This window comes from Chrysemys picta, chromosome 3, assembly GCF_011386835.1.
Source record: "Chrysemys picta bellii isolate R12L10 chromosome 3, ASM1138683v2, whole genome shotgun sequence".
Classification (NCBI taxonomy): domain Eukaryota; kingdom Metazoa; phylum Chordata; order Testudines; family Emydidae; genus Chrysemys; species Chrysemys picta.
Window position 1 is genome coordinate 167,363,060 of NC_088793.1, and position 23,108 is coordinate 167,386,167.

Here is a 23,108-nt window from a genome sequence, read left to right on the forward strand (position 1 = left end):
TTTCCCTCAGCAGTATCCTCTGGAGTGGTGCCCACAGGGCGCAGTATAAGGGGCGCCGCCAGCTCCCCCCACCCTTAGTTCTTTCTTGCTGCCAGTGACGGTGCTGGAACGTGTGCTGCTTCGGCTAGCGTTCTCTTGTTCTCTGTTCGTATGAACTCTGTAGAACTTGTAGTATAGTTGTAGATAGTTATTGTTAGAAGTTAGTCACCCTTAGTAGTAGCTTTGAAGTTCTCATAGTCCCGAATGGGACTCAGCCAGGGGACGGGGTATGCCCTGATCCCCACGCTTTAAACCCTGCGATCGCTGCAAATGGCCTATGCCCGTCAGCGATCTACATACCAGCTACCTAAGGTGCTTAGGCGAGGGGCAAATAAGCGACAAGTGTCGTATCTTCAAGTCCTTCAAACCTAGGACGAAGAAGGAGTGCGATATCCATCTAAAAGCATTCCTAATGGAATTGGCACTCACTCCAGCACCGGAGCAGTGGTCCAACTGAGCACTGCGGCCTCCGTGTGCAGAGCTCTGCCAGCACCATCCACGAGCCGGCACCAGTCCCCCTCCACAGCTCCGGTCAAGAAGCCAAAAAAGACTGAGGAGAAGATCTCCTACCTCCTGGAAGGAGAGCGCTGGGTGAGAGCCAAGACCTGTGCCAGAAAGCTCAACATCCCCTTCAGGAAGCCGGGCCCGAGCTCAGGTCGAGTGGTGCAGCCCATCCCATACTTTGCCTGCGACTCCAGATAGTGGTTCTGGCCCCAGTCAGCTTCAGGTGCCATCAATGCCAGAAGCCTTTTGAGCAGCTCAGGAGATTCTGACGCTCCCAGTGGCAACCACCCTGGCTCCAATGGTATCCCAGTCTCGGGGAAAACCCACATTGGACCTATGCGTATGTTCCTGCCTCAGCGGCACTGTTCCCCATCGAGCGGGACGTCCCGTCATCGCTCACCAGCCCGAAGTTGTCACACCTCAGGACTGGAGAGGCAGGCTCAATGGAGCCCACTTCAGTCCGCACAGCGGGGGCACCAATTGAGAGACTTGAGGCGTACCTCGCCGGTGGATTGGCGCAGACCCTCTGAGACACGTGCCACCTGGTAAGAACTCTGGGACCAGCCCTGACCATCTCCAAGGGCCCAGTACCGTTCACGGGACCGATTGGGGATCAGAGACCACCGATCACCAGGACGTCATCGCCCATCTCCAAGAAGTAGGTCGCCCTACTCAGGAGGGTCTTCCTGGCAACTGGCCTGTAGTAGCTTCCGGTCCCATTAGATGTCCCCGTAGCGGTTGAGTAGCTTGAGCCGTAGCTCGCCAGGTGTCCAACGCAGATCCGCCAAATGCCATCAGTTCCCAAGACCCCGACTAAGATGCCAGCCTCGCTCGGATAGGTTGGCCGTCACTCCACCCAAATCTGGTTGGCTGGTACCGACTGCTCCGCTTATAGCTCCGGCACGGAACAATGTTCTGTGACTGCAGGACAAGCCCTGGTACCTACAGTGCCACCTACATCATCAGCACCAAAGCCTGTCCCATGGCCCCAAGCACAATGGCCAGTGCTATGGTACCCGCGGAACCCTTGGGGATTCACCCAACCGTCCCAGGCTGCTCAGTCAGTGTCAATAGCCTCGGAGAGGCCAGTGGTCTCGATGTTCCATCCTGCTCTGGTGCTCGAGGACCCAAGCTGCTGGACCACCAATGGATGTGGAGGTTCCCGCAGCACCAGCATTGTCCTCATCGTCACCAGATGGGGCTATCACGGGGCCCCTTTACCCAGTTCCTAAGGATGACCCCAAAGCACACCAGGAACTTTTGCAGAGGGTCGCTTCCAACCTGGGGCTTCAGGCAGAGGAACTGGAAGAGCTCTCGGACTCTCTGTTTGACGTCCTCTGCTCCTCGGCCCCTGCCAGGGTGGTCCTATCCGTTCATGAAGGGGTTTCCAAAATTACTAATGCCCTGTAGCAGAACCCCTCTTCCCTGGCCCCTATCCCTAAGAGGACTGAATGCAAGTACTGTGTGCCAACCAAGGGGCATGAGTACTTATACTCCCACCCAGCCCCCAATTCCCTTGTGGTTGAGGTGGTTAACCACAAGGAGAGGCAAGGGCAACCCAGGGCCACCCCCAAAAATAAAGACTCAAGGAGGCTGGATCTCTTTGGACGTAAGATTTATTTGTCTTCCAGCCTTCAGCTGAGAGTGGCCAACCACCAAGCCCTTCTTGGCCTGTATGAATTCAGTGTGTGGCAAGCCATGGCCAAGTTCGAAGGGTCGCTCCCCGAGGCTTCCAAGAAGGAATTCAGAGCGATCCTCGATGAGGGCACAAACGTGGCCAGTGCATCCCTCCAGGCGATGTCAGACGCTACTGATGCTGCTGCCCGCACCATGGCTTCTGCTATCTTCATGTGGTGAGCCTCCTGGTTGCTCCTCTCTGGCTTTTCCAATGAGGCCCAGCAGTCAATGCGGGACTTGCCCTTCGATGACTGAGCCCTATTTGCGGAGCAAACAGACAGCAAGTTGCATGGCCTCAAGGACTCCTGCACCACCTTGAAAATCCTGGGTCTCTACATCCCAGCCCTGGCGCAAAAGCAGTTCAAGCCGCAGCAGCCTCAGTGCCTGGGGAGCCAGTCTTGGCAGGACCAGCCCCACAAACAAGCCAAGGGCTACAAGCATCACCCGAGCCACCTGCCTCCATCCTCTGCCCAGTCGGGCTTGACCCGTACCAAACAAGGGGCCAAACAGTCCTTTTGAGGGTGCGCCCTATGGTGACCTACCAGACTATCACCCGGATCCATCTTTCCCAGTGTTCTCCAACTGCCTTTCCCTTTACCTCCCTGCTTGTATGGCTATAACTTCAGACTGTTGGGTCCTCAGCACAGTGGAGCAGGGTTATACTCTCCAGTTCCTTTCTTCCTCCCCTTCCCACCTGCCTTCCCTGTCCCTCTTCAGGGACCCTTCTCATGAGAGTTGCCTCATACAGGAGGTAAAGGGGCTACTACAGCTGAGAGGAACTTCTTCCACCACTCCCAAGTACAGGAACAAGGGGTTCTATTCCCGGTACTTTTTAATCCCAAAGGCCAAGGGCAGTCTGCAGCCCACCCTGGACCTGCGAGACCTCAACAAGTACCTACAGAAGCTAAAGTTCTGCATGGTCTCCCTGGCTTCTATCATCCCCTCCCTGGATCTAGGAGACTGGTATGGTGTCCTCGACCTGAAGGACGCAGACTTCCACATAGTGATCTTTCAAGGACCCAGACACTTCCTCTGATTTATGGTGGGGCCCCACCACTACCAGTTTGTGGTCCTCCCGTTCGGTCTGGCGACAGCACCGAGAGTGTTTACCAAGTGCATGTCGGTGGTGGCTGCTTACCTCAGGTGCTGGGGTATCCAGCTTTACCTGTACCTCAATGGCTGGTTCGTCAAGGGCAGCTCCAGGTCTCAAGTCCAAAGGGATGTTGCGATGCTTCAAGCCACGTGCCGCTCCCTGGGCCTCCTGGTAAATCGATGTTAGTGCTGGTGCAGAGGATAAAGTTCATTGGAGTGGTCCTCGACTCAACCTGCACCAGAGCGTTCCTGCCACTGGAAAAATTCCAGACATTGATGGATCTCATCGTGGAAGTCTCCACATTCCCCCTGACTACGGCCAGGGTCTGTCTGCATCTGCTGGGTCACATGGCAGCGTGCACATAATTATTGTCTCCCAGTTTTCTCTCCATTAGCTGTAACAGAGGTATTACTGAGGTACAGTTGTAACTGTAATGTATTATTGAGAGTGAATCAATATTACACTAACTCCTGCCCTGGTCATGACTACTTGTAATGAGAAAGGAACAGTCGTGTGAATTTAAAAAGTACAAGAGAGTTTGATCAGTATTTTGTTTTATTAACACTTAACACTATCTGCTAAATAAAAATAGCAGTGCTGGAGTACGAACTGTATATTTAATTCCAGAAGAAAATGACATCATATACAGAATAGTTAGTAAAAATACATCCTATTGTAAACAAACTCTTACTAGTTCTTATATACTGTAGTAAAGTTTTTGTACACAGTAACTTGATTAGACTCAGACTTCTTTCAGTCACTTTGAAGTCCTCTAGGCATGAATAATTTGGAGATACAGGCCCAGATTTTTCAAGTATCTAGGCATTGCTCCACTCAGCATTGTGAGACCTAAGTAATTTAGTTGGGTGAGTCCCATATTTCAAAAGGGACTTAGGCACTTAGATCCAGATTTTTAAAGTCCTAAAAATGCAGATAGGCTTTTAGTGGGATTTTCAAAAGTACCTAGTGTACAGAGCCTCAGTGGTATTAAGGCTCCTAACTCCCACTGATTTCCTAATATTTGTGAAGATCTGGGACTAGGTGCCTAATTCCTATTGAAATCAACAGACGTTAAATACCTAGGAACTTAGTGAAATTTTCAAAAGTGCTTATCTGCATTTTTAGGTGCCCAAATGCCTTTAAAAATTTGGCCCTCAGAGAGATCACCGTATCTTTCCTTGCGTGGTCTTGAGGAAATTGTGACCTGAGACTCTAATCCTCCTTTTTTTGATGCTTACAGAGCAGTCCACTTTCTTCCCCACAATTCTCCCACCACCTAAGGGCTTGTCTTCACTATGGGGGTAAATCGACCTAAGTTACACTACTCCAGCTACGTGAATAATGTAGCAGCTGGAGTCGACGTAGCTTAAGTCGACTGACCCCATGTCTTCACTGCACTGCATCAACAGGAGACTCTCTCCGGTTGACTTCGTTTACTCTTCTCTGAGAGCTGGAGTACCAGGGTCGATTGGAGAGCTCTCTGCCATCAATTTAGTGGGTCTTCACTAGACCTGCTAAATCGATTCCTGCTATATCAATTGCAGCAGCGTAGATCTCCCCGTAGTGAAGACCAGCCCAGAGATGGAACGCTTGGTTTGATGCCAAGCTCCCAAATTAACTCAGTCACCTAAGTTAGTTAAAAAGGCCTTTGGAACTGGTATTTCTGGGTGATGCTGTGATGTTACCCATAAAGGTTCCCTAGCTAATGGCTGGAATTCAAAATACCATCATCAGTGATACTTCACATACCAATGGAAAGCAGCTGGTCTTCAAAATAATCTCTTCCCAATTGCCTTTTGTTTAATATTATCTGCTAGAATGCTAAGTCTTGAAGGGAGATTATCACTTGAAACACCCACTTGGTGTTAACTCAGTTCCCAGTGGTCAACAATTCTGTCACAAATATTGACATTGAAATGGGGACTTATTTTCATACAGAAGCTAGACCAGTGGTTCTCAGCCCATGTCCGCTTGCAGCCCAATCAGCACACAGCTGCAGCCTATGTGACATCCTCAGGGCCATGCAGGTAGTGTATATATATATTGTATGGATGTGATCCACATAACACACAGAGAGCTGCATATGCAGCCCACAGTGGTAAATAGGTTGAGAATCACTGAGTTATTATTTAAGGTTCCCATATTTATCCTGAACATAAAATCTTCCCTTTCCTCCCTATATTTTTGTGTTCACATTTTTCAGTTACACACCTTCTGCCCCTAACTAGGGCAAAAATTCTCCTCTCTGAGCTGCAGTACAGATCTATTACCCTTCAGCTGGCTCTTCACTGCATATAGCAAAAATACAACACAAGTAGAGATAAGGCTAAGATTTTGTCACGGATATTTTTAGTAAAAGTCTCAGACAGGTCATGGGCAAAAAAGAAAAATTCATGGCAACCGTGACCTGTCCATGACTTTTACTAAAAATATCTGTGACACAATGGGGATCTGCGGGTTCCCCACACCTCCAGAAATGGGGCAGCTCCGCAGGGGCTAGGAGCTGCCTGCAGTAGCTGTGGGCTGTGGGGGTACCCCTGCTGCCTGCAACTCTGAGCGTCCCCTGCTGTCCGTGGGGGCCAGGAGCTGTGGGGTGCCCCCACCTCCTGTGTTAGCCGGGAGCTGCAGGGTACCCTTGCTGCCCGCAGCTCCAGGCGTCTGTGGCTGTGGGGAGCTCAGGGGTTCCCCCATGGCCACAGTGGCTGGGAGCTGTGTGGGGTGCCCCTGCTACCCATGGGGGCCAGGAGCTGCAGGGTACCTCCACCACCCGCAGTTCCGGGGACCAGCAGTGGCTGGGAGCTTGGGGGTTCCCCCACCACCGGCAGCTCTGAGAGCTGCCAGAAACAGCGGGGGTATCTGCAGTTCCCTACCCCCATGGGTGACGAGGGACCCTGCAGCTCTCGACCACTGCAGACAGAAAACACAGAGGTTGCTGGAACTCACAGATTTCATGACTTCAGTGACCTCCATGACATAAAAGTAACCTTAAGTATAGAATATGCAATAACATGCCACAATTCTGAAAAGACCCACAGGATGTGAATGAAAGGGGAGAATTTTGCCAGATGCCTCCAGATATCACCAATGCAGACTCTGAGCACTAATTAATCAAAGGAAGAAATCAGGAAATTACAAATAATAATAAAAAAATGAAATTAGAAATCAGAAGAACCCACCAAGAACTGTACTGAAAAGGGACAGCTGTTTATAAATGTGTGTTTTAACCAAGGCCAAAATAAGAACACAGATGGACAATCAGTTTTCTCTTGGAATACAGAGATAAAACAAATCTCTCTTTGCAGTCAAAGATAAAATGTCATTGGTTTGTAGTCCAAACCAAATTTTTACCCATTTATTTAATTCTCTGATGGCCTCAAGATGGTGCTGCTGTTCTTTGAGTGCTGCTAATTCTCTCAGTATTGATATTTGCTAATGAATACAAAGTTCAAGAGTTAGTTAAACTGTATCTTTTCTTTCTCATGTATCCCTTTAGAAAAGCATAAACACATATTGTTGCAACTTGCTAGTTTTATTTTTTCTAGGATACAGATCCCACAGAAATCAATGTGAGTTTTGCAATTGATTTCAGTGGGCACAAACACTGGTTTCTGGTTTGGGGCCTGTGATTTGTGTTGCCAGGCATCCAGTTCTCGACTGGAACACCCAGTTGAAAAGGGATCCTGGCAGCTCCAGTCAGCACCACTGACCGGGCCATTAAAAGTCCAGTTGGCAGTGTATGGGGCTAAGGCAAGGCTCCCTGCCTGCCCTGGCTCTGCGCAGCTCCTGGAAGTGGCCCACATTTCCCTCTGGCTCCTAGGCGGAGGCGTGGCCACGGGGGGCTTCACATGCTGCCCCCGCCCTGAGTGCCAGTTCCACAGCTCTTATTGGCTACGGTTCCCAGCCAATGGGAGCTGCGAGGGTGGTGCCTGCGGACAAGGGCAGTGTGCAGAGCCGTCTGGCTGCGCCTCTGCCTAGGAGCTGAAGGTAAATGCTAGCTGCTTCTGGGAGCCACTTGAGGTAAGCGCTGCCCGGAGCCTGCACCCCTGACTCCCTCCTGCACCCCAACTCCCTGCCCCAGCCTGAGCCCCCTCTTGCACCCAAATGTCCTCCCAGAGCCTGCACCATCTCCCACACTCTGAACCCCTCAATCCCAGCCCAGAGCTGCACCCATCATCCCCAGCCCCACCCCAGAGCCCACCCCCCCCAGCCAGCGCCCTCGCCCACCCAGACCTCCACCCCCAGTCTGGAGCCCCCACACACCCTGAACCCCTCATTTCTGGCCCCGCTCTGGGTCCTGCACCCCCAGCACAGAGCCTGTGCCCCCCCCACACACACCCTATCCTCCTGCCCCAGCCTGTAACCCCCCTCCCACACTCCAAACTCTGGGCTGTCCTTAGGATTTATGGGGCCCTACGCAGTATTATTAAATTGGTGCCCCTATGCCTGGGCTCACATGTGTGTTTTAGATAAGGGTGGTCTTTTGAAGGATTTATTTAAAAAACTATATGCCTGAAGAACCAAGCATTTAAGGCTAAAGATGAATACTCAGATTGTGCATCTAAAAATCTATGCAAGGATTTTTTAGAGATGTGATTTTTATAATCTTCAGCAACACACTAATGAAATATTTTTAAAGCAAATTTTAAACTAAGGTCCTGTAGACTAACATGTTATGAGTACATATTACAGTAATGCACAACTGTTGTTGTCAGTAAATTCACAAACGGATAGTATATACCTGAGGGTTGGCAAATGCCTGTTAAATGGGTTTATTACCACTTGAATGGCTCTTTAACAGTTTCAAGGTTGTGCTAATAGGTCTGGCAGGCTGGAGGCTTTTTCATTTTTAAGTACTAGATCCCTTCCAGAGGAAGACTTACCAGGCTGCAGCAGCCAGGTGTGGTGGGAGCCTGCAGGAAGGGTCAGAACAGGGATAGGAAGAGGCGGGAGGGTGAACACTAAGACCCAGGGGTGCCCCAAATTTTCGGGTGGCCCTATGAAGCTGCATATAGACTCATAGACTTTAAGGTCAGAAGGGACCATTATGATCATCTGGTCTGACCCCCTGCATGCTGCAGGCCATAAAACCGTCCCTACCCCTTCCCTGGACTCTGCTGCTGACGTCCCCAATCCTGTTATTAGTGACTTCAATCGGCAGAGACCCTCCTGCTAGAGATCCCTGCCCCATGCTGCGGAGGAAGGCGAAAAACCTCCAGAGGCTCAGCCAATCTGCCCTGGAGGAAAATTCCTTCCCGACCCCAAATATGGCGATCAGTAAGACCCCGAGCATATAGGCAAGAGTCTCCATCCTGACCCCTTTTAGCCATTATGCTATTTACCTACCATTGCTTGGTTTTCCTTGACTACTATGTTTTACCATTAAACCATTCCCTCCATAAACTTATCTAACTTAATCTTAAAACCAGACAGGTCCCTCGCCCCCACCGTTTCCCTCGGAAGGCCGTTCCAATATTTCACCCCTCTGACGGTCAGAAACCTTCGTCTAATTTCAAGCCTGAACTTCCCCACTGCATATGCTGCATATGCCTAAGGATGGCCCTGTCCAACCCCCTCATTTGGGGCCCCAGGCCAGAGCTTGCATCCCCAGCCAGAGCCCGCACCCCCTCCCACACCCCAGCCCCTTTCCCAGCATGGTGAAAATGAGTGAGTGAGCGAGGGTGGGGGAGAGCAAGCAACGGAAGGAGGGGGGTTGGAGTGAGCAGGTGGCACACAGCACTGCAGATAACATTCAGGTCCTCGCTTTCAAATACTTTTGGCAAATGAGACTGAGCATTCATAGAAAATAGTAACTGCTTACAAGGTGCTTGTAGCATAACATCATCATACAGGGATACTGATGCATGTATGGGAGAGTGTATACATACACACACCTGCCCAAGCAAGTGGTGGAGGAGTGCCTTCCTCACACACTGCATATAAAAGTTAGTGGTCAGCCCACAGAAGGGAAGGTTGGTTTTGAGGCTAACCTCATTAGCCTGTGAGTCAGTTTACAAGCTTCTAGTTTTGTCATTTATTTACTGTGTAACCCTGAGCTAAGTCATTTATTCTCTGATGCCTCTGTTTTCTGCATCTGTAAAATGGGGATAAGAATAGTGACGAACCTTATAACTAGCAGTGAGGATAAATTCACTGTTTATAAAATGACTTGAGAGTCCTGGGTACCAGGCACTTTAATTATCTATATCTATATAATCTCCCACTGGACACCGTGGAACTTGCACATACTTATAGCAGAATTGGCTTGAAGACAGAAGATCCTTGCATGTATCTTTGTTTTGTTGGCAATAAGATCCCTCTGCTGCCCTTATTTATATAGAAGTGAAGGTCACCCTCTTTGCACAAAGCCCGCTTAGCTGAGAGGAAGGATGGTCTAGTGTTTAGGTTACTTCCAAAGGAATTGGAAGACCTAGGTTCACGTCCCTGTGTGGTCACAGGCCTTAGACACTTATCTTCTTGGTGTCTCGGTTGCTATTTCTAAAACAGGGGCCATAGTACTTTCCTACCTCATGGAGTGTTGGGAAGATAAATACATTAAAAACTGTGAAGTGCTCAGATACAGTAGTAACGGGGACCTTAGAGAGGCTACTCAGGCTTTGGGCGGAGGACTGTGCAGAGACCGGGGTTATGGGATTCACACTCAGGCTATGGGCAGGCTGTAGGGCTATTTAGGGCCTACTTGTGACCAGTACGGACAAGCCCTCTGCATCCATGTTGGAGAGGCCATTCCATCTGACCATAGGGTTTATATGGCGTGGAGGACATTGTCACAGTCAGGGCCGGCTCTAGCTTTTTTGCTGCCCCAAGCAGCAAAAAAAAGTGCCGCCCCCGAGCCCCCCGCCAAGCGCCGGAGCCCGCCCCCGCCCTGCGCCGAGCGCCGCCGGAACCCCCCCCGAGCGCTGAGCCCCGCGCCGCCCCCCCCCAGTGCTGAGCCGCGCCGCTGGAGCCCGTCCCTGCCCCCTGCCGAGCGCCGCCGGAACCCCCCTCCAGTGCCGCGCCCGTGCCGCACCCCCACTGAGCGCCGCGCGCTGGAACCCCCCCGAGGGCCGAGCCCCGCGCTGCCCCCCCCTGCGAGCGCCATTCCGCCGGAGCCCGCCCCCGCTCCCTGCCGAGCGCCGCCGGAACCCCCCTCCAGCGCCGCGCCCGCGCCGCCCCCTCGCCGAGCCCCGCACAACCGGAGCCCGCCCCCCCCAGCGCTGCGCCGCGCCGCCGGAGCACCCCCCTGTGGAATGCCGCGCCGCGCTCCCCCCGCTGCCCCTTACCAGGTGCCGCCCCAAGCATGTGCTTGGGTGCCTGGTGCCTGGAGCCGGCCCTGGTCACAGTTCTGGAAAGGGGCACCGGTTTCCCCTCAGCAGGCCAGCAAAGGCACCCACTCTCAGGCTTCCTCCCTCCCTTCTGACAGGGGTATTTCCAGGCTGAACAGTTCCCTGCCTTCCCTGTGTTATTCCCAGCACAGACAGGCTGCCCAAGTGCAGCTGCTTATTTCCCCTTCAGAGATGGTTAACAGTGTGAATGCCCACATTTATAGAGAGCACACGGCTCTTTTTATGCTAGCTTATTTTATTGTTAAGGTAAAAGCACCACAGAGAAAACATGAAAACAATCAGAGAACCTACACACTTGCTAATAAGCTTATCAGACATCACCCCAGCACTAACATGGGCTCTGGTAGGAGCAGTCCTTCAAAACTCCACAAAGGGGGTTCTCTTCTATGGTCACAAGTTCAAAACAGCCTCAGCTCAGAGCTCGCACCCAGTCTGATGGGCCTCAGTAGGCCAAGTCCTTCCAATCCTTCCCTAAGGATTGGGGCCCGCTGTGGACCAGGGTTCCTGTTCATTTTCCAGATCAGGAAGAAGGCCCTGAGACAGTTTTAAATTAGGCTACTTTCCCAAAACTCCTTTCTTTGTCTGTTGGAACCTGGAGAATCCAATTTTGAAGTAGTATATGGGGACTTCTCTAGCAGGGAGGCTTCAAAGGGCTGATAATGTAGGGTTACCATACGTCCGGATTTTCCCGGACATGTCCAGCTTTTTGGGCTCCAAATCCCCGTCCGGGGGGAAATCCCAAAAAGCCAGACATGTCCGGGAAAATCGGGACATGCGGGGCCGGCGGTACTGGGCTGGGGGCCGGGCCGGCGGTCGGCAGTGCTGGGCCGGGGACCGGGCCGGCGGTCGGTGGTGCCGAGCCGGGGGCCGGCGGTCGGCGGTGCCGGGCCGGGGGCTGGGGGCCGGCGGTGCGGTGCCGGCGGTGCGGTGCTGGGGGCCGGGCCGGGGACCGGCAGTGCTGGGCGGGGCGGGCCAGGCCGGGGACCTGCAGTGCTGGGCGGGCCGGGGGTGCTCGGCCGGGGGCCGGGCCCAGGGCTGGCACCCCAGGGCCCGAGCCGACCCAGGCTGGAGACGCCGGGGGGCCAGACTGGGCCGCGCCTCCTCCCCTCACACCCCCTTACCTGCTTCAGGCTTCCCGCGAATCAAATGTTCGCGGGAAGCAGGGGAGGGGGCGGAGTTGGGGCGGGGACTTTGGGGAAGGGGCGGAGTTGGGGCGGGGGGGCGGGGCTGGGGGTCGGGGCCGGGGCCCCGTGGAGTGTCCTCCTTTTGGAGGCTCAAAATATGGTAACCCTAGATAATGGAGGAATTACAGAAGGAACATACAATACAATAACACACCCACAATTGCATTTTTAATACAACAGACCCCAAATGTATTAAACCTAATTCAATAAGATTTAACTTAATTCAATAAAGTTTGTTTTAATTCCATAAGGTTTATCCAGGATATTACCGGATATTTTCAGTCTCTTCACAGGCCTTATGCAGGCATTTTGTACCTGGATGAATTTGACCTGTAAAAGAATCTAAATTGTAGCCAATGATTTTAGTTTATTATTTATTTATTGTGTGATGTTATGATTAATCAATATGTTATATTACATATATTCATTGTATGTTAATTACAGTTAATTTGTTGGATTATAAAAGTATAAGACTGATCAGTATTTAGAGGAACCAAGTATTAGACACGAGTAAGACAAGTTGAAATGCAAGAACCTGTAGGTTGAGGCCTGCAAGACTTTAGCTTAGCTATTTTAGGCCTTGGAGACAAAAAATGATGACATAAGTAACCAGAAAATAACCCGATGCCCTAAGATTATGGGAAAAGAGGTACCAAGTTGTAATATTGTGCAAAATTACTCAGGAGATTAATATTGGATCATAAAAATACCGTAAAGGCGCATCTGTCTCCAACATGTGTCTTAACTACAGGATACAGGTTGTGCATCAATGCTAATGAGAATAAAGAGAACTTACACAACCTATGTAAAATTGGGGTCCCTTAAGTTTCCAGGGGACACAGACCAATAAGAGAAAAGAGGGTTGACACTTTTATGGACTTACGCAGAATGTAGGTATAGATAGAATCACATTATAAAAAAGGGGTGCCCAGAATAGGAAAACTAAGCCTCCTATGGGAGACTCCAGCAGGAACATCTCTCTACTGATGAGCAAGCCATGAGAGACCCATCAGACCCTAACTCTGTTGTTAAGTATGTGAGTATAACTAGATTTGTAACTTGTGCATAGGTCTGCATAGTATTTCTATATGCTTGGGTAATCATAACTTTAATTGTAACTTTAATAAAACTTGTAAAACAGTCTAGACCTTGTACTTGTGAATGTCTGTGTGGTCACTACCTTTGTTCTTTATGTGTCCCTAGAGACTAACTCTGAAGCAAGTAGCAGAGGTGACTTTCACTCTGCTAAGCTTGAAACCGTAGCCGCCAGAGCCAAACCCGTGGTGGTGTACATTACTAAATTCACTTTAAATAAAACAAAAGGCTACAAAATACTGAACTAAAAAATGCAGAGCCATTAATTCCCTTTCTAAACATAAAGCCTGCCAGACTAGAAAAGACCTCTGGGCTACTTCATCTGAATGCCATCCCTGACTAGGGTGACCAGATGTCCCGATTTTATAGGGACAGTCCCGATTTTGGGGTCTTTTTCTTATATAGGCTCCTATTACCCCCCACCCCCATCCTGATTTTTCACACTGGCTGTCTGGTCACCCTATCCCTGACTGTAGCCAGTACTGGAGTAAAATCCTTATAGGGTAGCTAATCATCCAATTCTCTACCATGGTAAAATACACAGCCCCTGCCTACACCTTGGCAAGTAAGCAAGGAAATAATTTTCAAAGAGGTGCCGAATTCTGGCAGATGCTGTACATGGGGGCCCACCAGAAAAATACCCTGCAGGTACAAACGGCAGTGCAAAGCAGAGCAGATGCTTCCTGCCACCGTTTTGGCTGCCCTAAACCATGAATGGAGGCTGTTCCTTCCATAAGGCCCTCTGCAGAAAGAGCAATGGAATTCAGGGCCTAAGCACAGCCTGCAGGTTTGTCTGTTTCCTGATGCACCAGTGGGAAGGAACTATGACCCAACCCATGCAGGTTACTCTCCTAGAACTCGTAAATTAGTGGGAGGCAGGGCCTGTCCAGCCAGAATAAAAAGGGACTAAATGATGCTGCATTTCCAGTCTGGGCCTGATTCTCCACTCTGGTATGCTGCTATTACCCCATGCAAGTCCTCTGAATCCAATGGAGGTCTAGCAGGAGAAAGCTGGTGTAATGGAGTGAAAAATCAGACTCCGTGTGGGACCTATTGGCAGGCATTTCTGCAGAGAAGAATAATTTGGCCTTAAATATGCACTGGCTAAGTTTACATACTCTATAATCCTCATTTGGGGTTGGAAATAGTTATTTATTTATGTACTTTAAAAAGGTCTTTTTGGCCACCTTAAAAACCTAGGTAAAGATTAATCTTTACAACTAATCAGCCTGCCAGGCTTTGGAAACTTACTAATATGTATTGTTACACTGCTTTTCCAATTAATCTTCTTTTTAGTCAGATCAGCCATGCTAAAAAGTTACTAAACCAGAGGTAAAGATGCCTTTATCTAATATTATATTACACTGAAGGCAAAGTGCACACATGGGAATTAGTGCATCAAAGGAAGATAATATTTTTTTCAGAAGAAAACGCTGCAGTCTTTAGAAATGAGCTCATGCCACTAAATTTGGATCTGGATTTCAAACACCTCAAATGTCAGATAATTCAGATCTGGGATTTTAGTTTGTCCTGTTGTGAAGATAAGGGGACATTGAGCAGATACATAATGAGCATTTGATATATTTTCAAAATGAAAGTGAGTGACTCACTCTGCTCTCTGATATGGAATGCACAGGATCATATAGTTTCATGATAGAACCATAAGAGAAACGCCGCAGAAATTCCTAGAAGAGTTGGCAGAGCCATTGGTGGTGAATAACACTAGTTCTGAATTCAATCTCTTTCTTGGTTAAAGAATCATTCATAAATGGATCCTGATTTTCTTCAGAGGTGTTTGTCGCTTGTAAATATTCACTGAATAGTTTGGATAATTAATTTTCAGCCTGTAGGTGGTTCTCTAACTGTTCACTTCAACTCTGGAGCACTTGTGAAGATTGTGTAGGGAGGTTGATGAATGCTGATTGTCAGGAGCGCCGCCAGCTTTTCTGCTGCCCTCGGTGGCGGAAGGTCCTGCCCCGAAATGCCGCCCCCGACAGAGGCAGCGGAAGGTCCCGCCGCCAAAATACCGCTGCGGTCGCCACCCCCCCAAATTGTAGCACCCTAGGTGACCGCCGAGGTTGCCAAATGGGTTGCACAGGCTCTGCTGATTGTTGCTGATTTATTTGGTTTGAGCTGAGGTAATTGACGAGTCTGTTTGTTTATTAGCATATTCTTCTTTTATTTGAAAGTAATTAAAATCTAAATAAATAAAATAAACTATTCACTATAAATATTGGTTGGTTACTTAAGTGACATGCTATTGTTTCTGTTCCTGAGTGGAAAACTTTGAAGGGGAGATGACGAATAGTGAATAATGCAGTTTCCAGCATGAACTGTCACACATGCATTTGTCCTACAACTCATGAAATTTTTGGTACTTTTGCACATTTCATAAATATTCAGCAGTTGTCTGAATACTTAGGAACAACTAATAATATGATTCCATGATTTGCAGTGACCGTAACTCAATATTTTTACTTGCAAAAATACCTGCTAATCATTTTTTTTTAACACTATTTCACCTTCTCTTCTAGCAGGTAACTAAGGTCCGGATCCTATAAAGGCAATGGAATTGCTCTCATGTGGAAACTGTTCCACTGTTTATAAATAAGGCTGCAAGTCTGTCATGGTGGTTACGGAAGTTATAGATTCCGTGACTTATGCAGTGGCTGATGCGACTGACCTCAGGACTGCCTGGGAGCAGCAGCGGGGCCGCAGGCCACCCTCCCCTCCAGAGAAGCAGTGTGACTCTGGGCCACCCTCTCCCCTCGGGCTGCCCACCTCTGGAGTCCGTCCCCCCATCCCCCCCGGAGCAGCAAAGTGGCCGGGGCCCCCGGAGCACCTCAGATTTAGTCAGGGGTATTTATAGGAAAAGTCATGGACAGGTCAAGGCCGTGAATTTTTGTTTATTGCCCATTACTTGTCCATGACTTTTACTAAAAATACCCATGAGTAAATCATAGCCTTATGTATAAATAATTAGTGACTCACTGGTCTAGAGACAGAGAGAGAGAGAGAGTGAATAGTCCAGTGTTTAGGGCATCCATATTGGAGAAACAGGGTCCAGTCCCCTTCTCCAATGACTCTTTATTTATCCTGAATGGATTAGCTTCAACAGGGGAGACTGAGGGAACCCCACATCAGAATATCCCATAGCTGAGTGGATAAAGCAGCCACCTGAGAGGTGGGAGATGCCTGTTCAAATCCTTTCTCCAATTCTGGCAGAGGGGGTAATTGAATGTGGGTCTCCCACATTCCAAGTGAGTGCTCTAACTCCTGGGATAAAAGTAACGAGGTGGGCACCACCACTCCTGATTTTGAATGTGACCCATCTTCTGGTTGGCTACCTCTGAGCATGCAAGATAGCCAGGCAAATGCCTATCTTCCCCTGGTTTGTGGGTCACTCTGGGGCATAGGCGGGGAATAGGTGAGGCAGCAATGCACATGCCCATAAGAACAGCCATACTGGGTCAGACCAAAGGTCCATCTAGCCCAGTATCCTGTCTACTGACCGTGGCCAATGCCAGGTGTCTCAGAGGGAATGAACAGAACATGTAATCATCACGTGATCAATCCTCAGTCACCCATTCCCAGCTTCTGGAAAACAGAGGGTAGGGACACCATTCCTGCCCATCCTGGCTAATAGCCATTGATAGATCTATCCTCCATGAACTTATCTAGTTCTTTTTTGAACCCTGTTATAGTCTTGGCCTTCACAACATCCTCTGGCAAGGAGTTCCACAGGCTGACTGTGCATTGTGTGAAAAAATACTTCCTTTTGTTTGTTTTAAATCTGCTGCCTATTGATTTCATTTGATGACCCCTAGTTCTTGTGTTATGAGGAGCAGTAAATAACACTTCCTTATTTACTTTCTCCACACCAGTCATGATTTTATAGACCTCTATCATATCCCCCCTTAGTTGTCTCTTTTCCAAGCTGAAGAGTCCCAGTCTTATTAATCTCTCCTCATATGGAAGCCATTCCATACCCCTAATCATTTCCCCGCCTTTTCTGAACTTTTTCCAATTCCAATACATCTTTTTTGAGATGGCAACCACATCTGCACGCAATATTCAAGATGTGGGCTTATATAGAAGCAATATGATATTTTCTGTCTTATTATCTCTCCCTTTCTTAATGATTCCCAACATTCTGTTTGCTTTTTTGACTGCTGCTGCACATGGAGTGGAGGGTTTCAGAGAACTATTCACAATGACTCCAAGATCTCTTTTTTGAGTGGTAACAACTAATTTAGACCTCATCATTTTATATGTATAGTTGGGATTATGTTTTCCAATATGCATTACTTTGCATTTATCAACATTGAATTTCATCTGCCATTTTGTTGCCCAATCACCCAGTTTTGTTAGATTCTTTTGTAGCTCTTCGCAGTCTGCCTGGGACTTAACTATCTTGAGTAGTTTTGTATCATCTGCAAATTTTGCCACCTCACTGTTAACCCCTTTTTCCAGATCATTTATGACTATGTTGAACAGCACTGGTCTCAGTACAGACCCCTGGGGGACACCACTATTTACCTCTCTCCATTCTGAAAACTGACCATTTATTCCTATCTTTTGTTTCCTATCTTTTAACTAGTTATCAATCCATGAGAGCACCTTCCCTCTTATCCCATGACAGCTTACATTGCTTAAGAGCCTTTGGTGAGGGATCTTGTCAAAGGCCTTCTGAAAATCTAAGTACACTATATCCACTGGATTCCCCTTGTCCACATGCTTGTTGACCCCCTTCAAGAATTCTAGTAGATTGGTGAGTCATGATTTCCCTTTACAAAAACCACGTTGACTCATTCCAAAATTACGTTCATCTATGTGTCTGACAATTTTGTTCTTTACTATAGTTTCAACCAGTTTGCCCAGTATTGAAGACAGGCATATTGGCCTGTAATTGCCAGGATCAACTCTGAAGCCCTTTTAAAAAATTGCCATCACATTAGTTATCCTGCAGTCATTTGGTACAGAAACTGATTTAAATGATAGGTTACAAACTACAGTTAGTAGTTCTGCAATTTCACATTTGAGATTCTTCAGAACTCTTGGGTTCTGGTCCTGGTGCCTTATTACTGTTTAGTTTATCAATTTGTTCCAAAACCTCCTCTAATGACACCTCAATCTGGATAGTTCCTCAGATTTGTCACCTAAAAAGAATGGCTCAGGTTTGTGAAACATGAGGCAGAAACATAGATGCCTAGGAATTTTTTTACCCTGAAAATGTAGGCACTGAGTTTAGGTGCTTAAGGCTATGGTGGGAGTTTTGTGGATCGCAATGGAGCCTAAAACAGGGACTTAGGTACCTAAACACCAGCTTAGTCACCTAAATCTGGGGTTTAGGCACCTAAATATGTTTGGGGTCTCAGTTCATCTGTGAAGTCTGGCAAATCCTGACACAGATACACAAGTGTCAGAGTCACTGGCCTACTTGTGTGCTAATTGCTATTAAAAATCTTGTCTGACCAATCTTACTCAATATTTAGACGCCATTAGGGAAAGATGATATAGGCTTTCTGAGGCTCGGACAGTAATATAAACAAGTCCATCAAGATGGTAGATCATTACAGATAATGCTTTCCTGAGGGGTGAAATGAAGACATCATATGGCAGTGACCTGGGTAATTAGCTAGACCTCAGACATAAGTACTTTGTTGTTAAAACTAGAAGGAGGACATGTTGAGCTGTCTCTGAAGGAAAATGGCATTATCAAGACAGGGTGCGGCTTAATTAAAGATCAGTCTATATTTAGGAGGGTTATTACATACCTGCCCCCAAAGAAGAGAGAAATATTTTTCCTTATAGGAACTGAAAGGTTAAAAATATGTTGTCACCATCATTAGAGACAGGTGTGGTTAGAAAGGCGGCTCTAATGCTGTTTGAGGCTCTGAGCATACCAGCCATGCTCTGAGACAGGTAACAGTGCCTGATTCTAATTGTGCTTATGATAGTTTTACACCAATTTTAATTCAATTGCCTTCAATGGTGTTACTCCTTTAAGTGGATTAGAATCATGACCAGAATCCCTGTTCTGTAACCAAGAATTTGTACAATGTTACTGAATTTCCCTAAGGCCTAGTCTTCACTTACCGGCTGGTCCGGAGGCACGCAATCGATGTTCTGTGATCGATTTATCGCGTCTGGTTAAGACGCGATAAATCGATCCCGGATCGATCCCGGAAGTGCCCACAATCGGCGCCGGTACTCCAGCTCTCCGAGAGGAGTACGCAGCGTCGACGGGGGGAGACTTCCGGCCGCGTCTGGACCCCGGTAAGTCCGGACTAAGGTACTTCGAATTCAGCTACGTTATTAACGTAGCTGAATTTGCGTACCTTAGTCCGAAGTCCGGACTAAGTGGGGACCAGCCCTAAGTAATGAGTCAAAGCTCTCATTCCTTATTGTATCACATTGTATAATCTTACTTGGAAGCCATATCTAGATGTTTTGTGTAAACTTGTCTGTCTTAATTTGGTGTTTGGGGCCCACTCTTGCAACTGATGTCTATAGGTGGACACTCACACCTGTACAGCAGCCCGATTGTATCTATCAATTACAGGCCTTGGAGGGTATGTCTAAACTGTATTGTAAACCTGGGATTAGACTCAGGTTATGGCAGCATCCTGCTGATTTTCCCCATGAATTTTCACCCAGTTCTAGCTGCTGATGCTTGTGAACTTCTCATGGAGTGGGAACTCCAGATGGATGGTGACATTTCGGGGCAGGGCTCAATCTGTAGCTCACGAGTCCCCTCCATTAGTAGCTGTGCTGGGCAGTGACCAGAAGCCTAAAAAGCTCTTTGGCATACATGGACAGTATGCCTTTGGGCTTGGTCCCTCTGCCATTCAGGCACCATCTGGACAATTCTGTAGTTGGGTGGTCCACATGCAAGAGGGAATGAACAGAAGACTGAATGGCCAAATATACCCTGTTTGCTCCTCCATCCCAGTGCAACCATGGCCCATGTGTGCGAACTGCATTAGAATGGCCAAAGAGAACAGAGGGATGCCCAGGAGTGTTTTGCATGTGCTGTTCACTGTCTTTGCACTGATTCTGTGAATACTATTTACTGTTTGTTTTTTTGCACTGCATTTGTTTATTGTGTTGTGAGTTTTGATGGCAGCTGGCCTAGTTATCAGTTTTTTAACTCTGTCAGCTTTTATTAAATGCCTGTTTACGAATCAAGTGTTTTGTTTGCACACAGGTGTCAAGAGCAATGTTTATAACATTTATTAAAGCTGAACTAAATCGCAGCAATCCAGAAGCGGTGGGTTGAAGTATGCCAAGAAATATAAGAAATATATATCTAATATGCCATTCCCCCTACAAATAGTATTTCATTCCCTATTCACCTTACTGCATACATATATTCATACATATACTATTTCCCCTCATCCATGGGGCCATGTAAACACACTGTGTGAGTGCATGCTGGATCCCTGATTTCTGTTGCGCATGTGTATCCTGCCCCAGTAATGACAGAGGCTCTTTCTGTCTCTCTGTAATGGTCCAGCAAACCAACAGTATCTTAAGTCCACTTGTGGTGAAATGGCTCATCTTTGTCCTCGCAGACATTGGGAAGAGCACAGCAGGCCACAACAATGGGGACAGCATCAATGAGACGGGCATCCAAGCAGTTTTAAACGCTGCACCAGTGGGATTTCAATCTGCCAAATGCACATTCCACCACCATCTAAAATTGCTGAGTGTGTAGTTGAACCTTCTTTTGCCAGGTCCTCTGAAATCAGGGTAGTGTTTCATAAGCCATGGCAATAGGGAGTAAGCGGGGGTCCCTTAGAATAACAGTGGGGACAGAGAGTCCATTTCTAGTAATGTCATTCGATGGAATAATGTCACAGCTTGTCCATGAAGGTAAAGTCCTGATCTCAGGAAAACCTTTGCATCATGCATCCTGCATTCTGTCAGTGCATCCCACATTAGTGTCCATGAATTTACCTTCAAGGTTGACCAGGGCCTGCATAACAAAGGAGTACTATTCTTTGTGGTTTATGTTCTCAAATGCAAAGGGAAAAGTATGGGCACATGAGTCCCATCAATGGCCCTGGTGCAGTTCAGAAAGCCCATTCTCTCAAAGCCAGCAATTATTTCAGGAACACTTTTAATGCCCACCTCTTTTGGGTAAATCACAGTCCGGATTGCCTCACAAACCTCCATCACCGCAACCCCGTAGCTGACTTACCAACACCAAATTGGTTAGTCACAGACCTGTAGCAGTCTGAGGTAGCCAGCTTCCAGATGGCTGTAATGACCTGCTTCTAGACTGGCATGGCCTCCCTCACGCATATGTCCTGATGCTGGAGGGTTAGAGCAAGCTGATCACAAAGCTTCAGGAATGTCTGCTTCTTCATGCAAAAGTGCTGGAGCTACTGCCAGTCATCCCAGGTCCATATGACAATGTGCCCACCAGTGTGTGCTTGTGGCCTTGCTCCAGACATGCTGGTCTACATGGGGGGAATCTGTGACTATGGCAAGAGGCATAAGCAGCATCAGCCAGGTGGTGTCTGCCATGTCTACTGAGAGATGCCTTTGGTAGGTTAAAAAATGCCACTGAAATGGTCACCAGCATCTCAAGGATGCTCTGCCTGTGTCCCAGAACAGGAGTGAAAGTGCAAGCTGGGCCGGTTCTTCCACCGGTGCTTGACCCATGTTGCTGCCTCCAGTGACTGAGTGTGTAGACCCATAGATGGCTCACTTAGATGTGTTCATAGGCTAAGACAACTTCTGGTCAAGTATCACAGGGTGGACAAGTAAGTTTTCCCACAATACATCATGATCCAAGGCCTAGCGTGACTATTTCTGGCGATGGCACTAGGAACACTGGGATACATTGGGACATGCCCCCAGAAGCAGAACGTCTGATGGGCCTGTGGAGTGCAGTATGAGTGCATCAGCACGGTTGTGAGACTGGGTCCTGCAACTGTAAACCTGGGTTTACAATACAGTGAAGACACACCTGGGGAGGACAGGCTGACTCTCCCTGACAGAGTGCTACTTCTGTTCCCTTCCTCCCTCCACACACAGGCAGGCAAAGAAGCATGATACTTACATACCCTATTTACTGATTGTAAATAAGGAATTGGAGGCTGATTCTGTGCCATTGAAGTCAATGAGGATTTTCCAGGATGGAGTTCAGAGAGCCCACTTGCAGTGGCTCCAAATGCCAGTTTGCTATGGCAATCTGAGCACATTGGGTAAAAGAGCATAGCGTCCATTTGTATGAGTTTTAGTCTCTGTCCCTCCTTCCCCAGCTCTCTTCCTCTGTCTAGCCTTATGTCCTAGACTTCCTAATTTAGACTGTAAACTCTTTGGGACAGACGCCATAGCTTTTAAAATCTCTGTAAAATGCCATGCCAAATTTTAGCACTATGTTAAAAATAACAGAGTCTGTATCTGCAGGGGCTTTTTGCTCCTGACAGGTTCAACCATGCTGGATTGATCTGTAGGGGAGGGGCCAGACAAAACAGACAGCCTGGTCCTCCAGGTTGCGGGTCAGGCACAGGGCTAACAACCCTGTCCCGTAAAAAACAAAATATGTTACAGAAACAGCGGCAGCAAAATCAACCATTACTGTGTGTGATGGCCTTCAGGAGTCAATGACCCAAATGACTGCCAGCAGTGAAAGCCGAATGGAAGCGACTGGCATGAAGCCTGAAATGCTCAACACCAAGACAAAAAACAAACTTGGTTTTTGGAATGTACAGACAATGTACGAAGCAGGGAAGCTAGCTCAGGTCACAGCAGAGATGAGACGTTACAGCTTACACATCCTGGGCATCAGTGAGAGCAGATGGACGGAATCAGGAAGATTAACAACAGCCTTGGGAGAAACTTTGCTGTATTCTGGATGGGTGATGGACAACACCATAAGGGTGTTGCCATCCTTTTGAAGAGGGGAGTGGAGCATTCCCTGCTTGAGTGGAAGTCCATCAGCAGCGGACTTATGAGAGTCAGGCTGAAAGGGAAACACAATAATATCACCCTGATTCAGTGTGATGCGCCAACAAATGACAGTGATGAAGAAGCATAGGACAAATTCTACCTTACATTACAGGCAGAGTTAGAGAGAGTACCATGCCATGACCTAACTATCGTCATGGGAGACCTGAATGCCAAGGTCAGTAAGGACAACACAAACAACAACAGAGC